The 7,861-nt window shown below is 44.4% G+C and overlaps 1 pseudogene; it reads right to left on the bottom strand.

The window, feature by feature from the left end:
- Window positions 1-6,225: 6,225 nt before the first annotated feature.
- LOC101388008 (dynein light chain 1, cytoplasmic pseudogene) lies at window positions 6,226-6,637 on the bottom strand (annotated as a pseudogene).
- Between the last annotated feature and the right edge of the window lie 1,224 nt (window positions 6,638-7,861).

Genomic DNA, 7,861 nt, shown 5'->3' with positions numbered 1-7,861 from the left:
GATTCTGTTGTTTTTAGTATCCATATTTATTAATATTATTCTAACTGCATGATTAAAGGTTTCTGGAGCAGAGCAGATTACTATTATCTACTTACAGCAAAGAACAGCCACACGGTTCCCCAGTGCCCAAATTCTTATCCCTGGGATGATATGATGAGAGCTGGTTGAATACAACTCTACGTATAAGTAACGTGTATTATAGGTTAGAAACCCTGAAAAAATGAACCTGGGCATTTATATAGAAGGGAAGGCAGCTGTACCTCTCCCTTCTTCTGAGAGAGTATCCTTGAAAATGCAGTGGGAAAGATCCTGAGTTCTTATTCTAGCCCGTTGGAATGTAAATAAATTTCTCCAGGGAAAAGATAAACCTGGTGTCTCCAGCTTTACTACCCAGGGATGACTCCACAACCTGTCTCATTCCCCCTTGAAATATAATCCCAGACATATACCCTGGAGGTAAATCTCTAATTTATCTCCTGTATGTGTTACAGAGTAAATGTCGCCTGTATTTGTAAACCCTATATGCATATGACTAATCAGTCGTGAATTAACCTTCCAAGACTTGCTTTTGGTCCATGGCTCCAGTAAAATTTGCTTAGAAAGCCCTAACTGTACAGAAACATAAAAATATTTTCTCTACTCCCCCACAGATTGATTAAAACAACATCCCAAAACTTGTATGGCCAAATTGTGTGATCCTTCACACTTATTTCAATCTTGTTGCAAGCACTTCAAAATTTCTAAAACTCTTTTTTTGTTACCATTGTTTTGTGTATTTTGACTACATAAGAAAATTAGCCTTGCTATTTGTGGCATAACCTTGCTTTTGGCTGTTTGATAAATTGAACACTCCCCTTGATCATACCTGCCATGTCTTAAAATTACTTTTGATGGTTTCAAAAAATCAAATCCAATTCCAAAGCATAAACTTTTCTACATCATTGGAGATACTGAAGAGAACACTTACAAAGGAACATCCAAAAAGATTTCCAAAAACATCATGAGCTATACAATTTTTGAAGAAACAAGTGTATGGCCTCCCCCAAGGTGTTTTCTCTGAAGGGGACTATTCTTATTTGGATATGTAAGTTCTGGGGTGTTTTGGTTTTTGAAAAAAAATCACAGGTTTGTATAAGAAGCAAGTAGATAAGGTATCCTGGTCCTGGCTTGATGTCACTAGAGCTAACCCTCAATTTAGTTAAGGTAACCTACAAAGTTTACCCCAGTCCTTCCAAACTTGCCTGCAGGAGAGTGGAGTATTCTTTTTCTAAAATCTACACTGTAGCATTCCAGGAGCCGCCATACTACCTTTCCTGTACCCTGAGCAGGAAACCCATGAGGGTAGCTAGCTAATCTGATATTAATGAACTTGGGTTGTATGCTTATAGATGGTGTCAAGGAGGCAAGAATTCCAGTGGCAGAAAATACCAAGTGGGAATGAGCAACCTCAATCTGGGCTGTGCATTCTCCAGGCTCCGAACCAATATCTGGGTATATAAGGGAAAGGGCCTGGCTACTGGGGTGAAGAGCATGCCAAGTGAGTGGTTTTATGGGTATTAAAAACTTAACACAATCTTCAGGGCAGGAATCCAGGCTCATAGAGCAGTAGGCTGAGAGGGAAGTGGAGACTGTGCTTCCTCAGTAGACAGGCAGGGGAACCCAGAACTCACTCCTAACAGCCAAGTGTTCTATCTCAAGATCCAAGTGTGGTCCAACCATCAAAGGAATGAGCTAGATCTGAACTTCCCAAGTGTGCTTAGCAGACTGGTGATGTTGCAAATGGGCAATGATACACCAAGATAATGATTCCTCAGCCTTCAGAGCAGCCAGGCCAGAGCTGGGGGCTCCTACACGTACAGCCTTGTCCGTTTACCTGTATACTACTCCATATTCTCATTTTCTGTGTCTGTAATGGGAACCCCTGGACAAGTTCTTTCAGCCTTAAGGACAGGAGCTGACCAGTTTGGGGTAATTTTTTGGAGATATGAAATTCAATACAGTAGTCCCTCCTTATCTGTGATTTCGCTTTCTGCAGCTTCATTTACCTGCAGTCAATCATGGTCGGAAAATATTAAATGGAAAATTCCAATTCATAAGTTTTATTTTATTTATTTATTTTTGTGTGTGTGAGGAAGATTTGCCCTGAGCTAATGTCCGATGCCAATCCTCCTCTTTTTGCTGAGGAAGATCAGCCCTGGGCTAACATCCATGCTCATCTTCCTCTACTTTATATGGGACGACTGCCACAGCATGGCTTGACAAGTGATGCGTGGGTGCGCGCCCAGGATCCAAACCTGCGAACCCCAGGCCACCGAAGCGGAGCTCAAGCACTTAACTGCTGTACCACCAGACTGGCCCCAATTCATAAGTTTAAAATTGCATGCCGTTCTAAGTAGTGTGATGAAATCTCACACTGTCTCACCCTGTCACACCAGGGATGTGAATCATCCCTTCGTTCAGTGTATCCACGCTGTATATGCTACCTGCTGTTAGTCCGTTAGTTAGGAAAAACCATGGTACAGTCATCCTTCGGTATGCTCGGGGGACTGGTTCCAGAACACACACACACACACACACACACACACACGGATACCAAAATCCACAGGTGCTTATATCCCTTATATAAAATGGCATAGTATTTGCATATAATCTATGGACATCCTTTTGTATACTTTAAATCATCTCTAGATTACTTATAATACCTAATATAATGTAAATGCTATGTAAATAGTTGTTATACTGTATTGTTTAGGGAATAATGATGAGAAAAAAAAGTCTGTACACGTTCAGTACAGACACAACCATTGTAGGCCTTTCCATCCAGGGTTGATTGAATCTGTGGCTGTGGAACTCGTGGATACAGAAGGCCGACTGTATATACAGTATAGGGTTTGGTCCTGTCTGCTGTTTCACCATCCACTAGAGGTCTTGGAACATATCCCCTGTGGGTAAGGGGGGGACTACTGTACCCCAAATAAACTTCTTCAACTTCTCTACTTGTGGGACATAGTCAGGAGAGGTACCTAAATGGATTTAAAAGATGATTAGGAGGCCTGAACCACAGAACTCAGTGACTAATTGAGTACAGGCAGTAAATGAAAGGCAAGAATCGAGGATGATTTCTAGGATTCTGGTCTGAGTGAAGATACACATGGTGGTCCTAGTCTTCTGGCAGGACTGAGTCAAGAGCCAGCAGAGTAGCTGCTTGGAGCATTGTTTGTGTGCGTGAGGAAGACTAACCCAGAGCTAACATCCATTGCCAATCCTCCTCTTTTTGCTGAGGAAGATTGGCCCTGGGCTAACATCTGTGCCCACCTTCCTCTTCTTTATATGGGATGCTGCCACAGCATGGCTTGACAAGCGGTGCTTTGGTCCGTGCCCAGGATCCGAACCTGCAAACCCCAGGCCACCAAAGCAGAGCACAAGAGCTTAACTGCTACCCCACCACCCCAGCCCCTTGCTTGGAGCATTTTTGACATGAGTTAACATAGTTAACACCCTTGCCCCTTTCAGGCAAAGCCCAAATCACTTCTATGGGCACTTCTGGAAGAAAGTCTACAAAATAGGGCCATTCAACTTTATTTTTAAATATTATGCAAAAATAGTATCTTCATTCAACTGAATGCTCTGCCCTAGTATCTCATGGTACCAGCTCTGTGGCAGCACACTAATTTCAGAGCTTATAGCCTATCTCACCTAGAACTTCAGAGCTTCTGCCTACTTTGGTCAGAATTGGCTTAGAACTAGGTGAGGCTCTGCCTGCCTGAGAGACAAGGGACTTGAGCCAGGGGGGACCAGGGAAGGTTAAGACAGTAACAATCACCGCTATCACTAAGGGAACACTCCCCATGTGCCACACCCTCTTCTCAGCCCTTTGTAGATGTCACCTCATTTAATCCTCACACAAACCTATGAACTAGTTACCGTCTCCATTTTGCAAATGAGAAAACTGATTTTCCTAGAGATTAAGGGAAAGGATTGAGTCAAAGAGACCCAATTGCGAGCCTTTACCACTGACTGGTAAACTAACCTCTCTGAGCCTCAGTTTTCTCATCTTTTAAAAAAAATGGCTGTAACAATACCTCCTTTGTTCCATTGCTTTGAGAGTTAAATGAGATAGCACACGTAAAGTGCCCATCATAGTTTCTGGAACATGATACACGTGCAACAAATGGTCTGTTATTTTTCTCATTCACATCTGACCCTAGACCACAAGCCTTTTTGGGCTCATTCCCCCTCACTCAATTTTCAGAACTCCCTGAGGCAGGCTGAATAAAGATTCCCCAAAGATGTCCATGTGGTAATCCTGGGACCCATGAATATGTTACCTGACATAGTAAAAGGGACATTGCAGGTGTGATTAAGTTAAGGCTTTTGCGATGAGAAGATTATTCTGGATTATCCAGGTGAGCCCAATATAATCACAAGGGTCCTTACTAGAGGGAACAGGAGGATCAGAGTCAGAAAAACATGTCATAACAGAAGCAGGGGATAGATGGATGTGTTCTGAAGATAGAGGAAGGGGCCACAAGCCAAGGAATGCAGACAGCCTCTAGAAACCAGAAAAGACAAGGAACACAGCGCTCCTGATGCCTTGATTTTTAACCCCATAAGACACATTTCAGGCTTCTGACCTCTAGAACTATAATAAAATAAATGTGTGTTGTTTTAAGCTACTGTATTTGTGGTATTTGTGATAAATAAATGACAAGCAATAGGATATATTGGAGTATATGAGGAAGCCATTTGGTGTAAAATTAATTCAGCCTGACCTTGTTTTTCTAAAAGGGCCTGATGTGGCCCTTGAGCATGCATTGTATATCTGCTTTAAGTATTTACTGTGTCTCAAAGACAAGAACAAATGCCCTTAAGATAAAGTAACTTCCCCCACATCAGCCTTTCCTTAAGGATAAACATCTCTCCCTAGGGTAGGGATTGATTGCTGACCTTCTGTGACCACCCAGCTGGAGACCACAGACCTGCTACCTGCTGTGTTCAATTGCTGTGTGAATCACTGTGCCAGCTAGGCAATCTCATGACTGTTGTAAAAGGGACATTCCAATCATATGTGATACATGCTCTTTGACAGTATATAACCACTCTGTATGTTACCGCCCAAGGGGTGTTCATCTGCCTGCTGCAAGATATGCCAATAGGCAAGAGGCAAGGAGGTAGAAGAGAAAGGATTTTTTATTACAGCTTGCTAGCAAGAGGGAAGATGGCCGACTCATGTCTGAAAGAACCATCTTAAGGGGGCACAAAATCTTACAGCAGTTATATAGGCTGGTGGGTTATAGGGGAGGGGGTTAGAAATTTGACCCTCTGGTGTTACAGATTGGGAATCGCCACACCAGATCTTTCAGTTTTCACTGATGATGGCTATCAGCATAGACTCTCTGTTCAGGGGTCATCACATTCCTAAGGAACTCAAAAGAACACAGTTATTATCTTACTGCAGCTGGGAGGTACTTGCACAAGCAGGGGTTGTAAAATCTACAGAGCAGTTACATTTCCTGGAGGGTGCATATCCAGCTGGGTTAGTTTGTCAGACGTCATTCAAAGTTACAATAGGGTTTCTTTTCTACAATATGGCTTCCCTTATGTCAACCTTGTCTTGAGCCAGTATCATGTACACCCCACTTCTTTGGTGCCCTTCCTTCCTTGGGGAAGGATGGCCCTGGGCTAGTCCTTAGATCTGGCTCATAATAAACTCACCCCAAATTTGACTTGTAGATTATGGATTATTTGCATTGACATTTGTTACAGCAGCAACAAGAAATTAATACACTCCCTAACTGAAAAAGGAGAGAGTAGACACCAGGCTGCACACCTCTGTTGACCTCAGTATCCAAGCCTGACTGGCTCCAGGGTACTCACCTGGCTGTCTGCCCTCAGCCCCTGAGCTCAGATAGACTCAGGGCTGGCAAAACTAAACCTGTGCAGCTGGGAGTTCTGAGTTTTGTTTTAATTTAAAGAATAGATTTTGAGGAGAGAAAAACATGAGGCAGTGGGATAGAAAAGAAACACAAATGCAAGCTGTTTTCTAGTTGTTTTACAACCACAACAAACTAGTACAGAGAACACCGGTACAAAACATCACAATAGAGGTTCAAAGATAGAGGTGTTCCCTTGGCAAGGCTGAAGGTTTCAGTCTCAGGTCTTTGGAATGTAGGCTGCCATCCTTGTTTTGGGTGGATCACTGGGTGCCTGGCACAGTCCACACTTTTAACCAGATCTGAACAGAAGAACGGCCACTTGGCGGGGGTAGAAGTGGATGAAGTGTTTGGGTTCGTGTGTCACGTGACTACCCTCAAAGCGGTGCCAGGTGGGGCCCTACTTTCTGTGAAACTCCTTCCCGATGTGGGCTGCAGTGGCCCCCTTTGGGTCGTTTATTTCTCCAGCGCCTGAATAGCGCTCTCCACGGAGTCCTGTGGTATCTCCTCCACACGTCGGCATGTTTGATCAGGGCCTCCCGGTCACACGTGGTTCTGGTGGAGCAGGGGCTGGCCGACGGGAGAGGCTGGCGCAGCTCAGGCCTGGCAGGAGCTGCCCTCTCTATCCTAGCCGGGGTGCATCTAAACCTGGACCAAACTATCCTGGGCTTGGTTGGTGCTAGCTTCTTGCCTCCGCCGGACATGGGTGTGGGAATGGGTAAACTCAGGCAGTGAGGTGACCATCCCATAGCAGTGTGAAAAATACATCCAAACGCGGCTACTTATTCCTGGTCTCATATCATGCACAAACAAGAAGGGCAGGAGTTGAGAATTCTTGGAAGAGATAAACCATACTGTCTGCTCCCCAGTATGCAGGAAACCTTCATGCTGTTCTAGGAGGGGGAACAAACTTCAGAGGGCCCCACAGGAGGAGGAATAACTGCCCAGCCCAGGAGTCTGGCTTAGACTGGAGTGTGCATATCAGCAGGCAGGGCCTCCTTCCAGAACATCGCTCACACTAGCCCCTCACTCCGCGAGCCAGACAAAATTCCTCCACTATAGGGACTCCATCCCGTGCCCCCTACACCCAGAGCTCTCCTGGAGTAGGGAGGAACACCTCAACCCCAATAATTTTCATGTATTCCTCACAACAGACCTGGGAAGCAGGCAGGGCTGGGATTCTCATATTACTGATGAAGAAACACGTTCAAATGGAACAAATGGCCAGTGTGTAGTGGTTCTGATGCTTAGTCTAGGGCTCTTTCCATTATAGTCCAAACTCTCTTTTTTGTATGCAAATGAGGGCAATGTGTCGGTGACAGTTTCCTACAAAATGAAACAATGCCATAATTACAAAGGCTTGGGAATTAATGGTACTAAATGGGTAATTTGGGTTTAACCTTAAATCCTGGAGTAGACGACCCAGGGCCAGAAAGAGTGGCTTTCCAAGCGTCACCTCTGCCATCTGGTGGTCAAATGACAATACAACTAAAACAACTGGGTATTGAACGCATGACCCCAAGTCTGGGTCGATGATTTGAGCCTGGGCTCTGACTTTTAGAGCCTGAGACGACAAAATAAAATGTTAAACATACAAATAAAGGTCAGAATTTTCCACGATTATCTCTGCTCAGGGTGAGGAACCTCATAGTTTACAATGGAAGAACCCTTCATCCATTTATTCAACAAATATTTGTTAAATGTTGTCTTAAGTCGGTTCCCCAGAATACAGATTCTAGGCAGAGATTTCCATGAGGGAGGGTTACCTCAGAGTACCCTTGAGAACAACACTTGTAAGGGCTTGAGGGAAACGGAATTGGTCAGAAAGGGTTGGACTGGGATGAGTTTGCCACAGAGGTCTTAGCCAATCCTACTGGGAGCTCTGGAGTTGGCCTGGCAAGGGACAGTGCCTCTGTCCTTCTGCATCA

Source organism: Ceratotherium simum, chromosome 11 (genome assembly GCF_057802395.1).
Source record: "Ceratotherium simum simum isolate JZ-2026a chromosome 11, ASM5780239v1, whole genome shotgun sequence".
In the NCBI taxonomy this organism is placed as follows: Eukaryota; Metazoa; Chordata; class Mammalia; order Perissodactyla; family Rhinocerotidae; genus Ceratotherium; species Ceratotherium simum.
The sequence above is the reverse complement of the archived record's forward strand: the minus strand, read 5'-3'. Positions and strand labels throughout refer to the sequence as shown.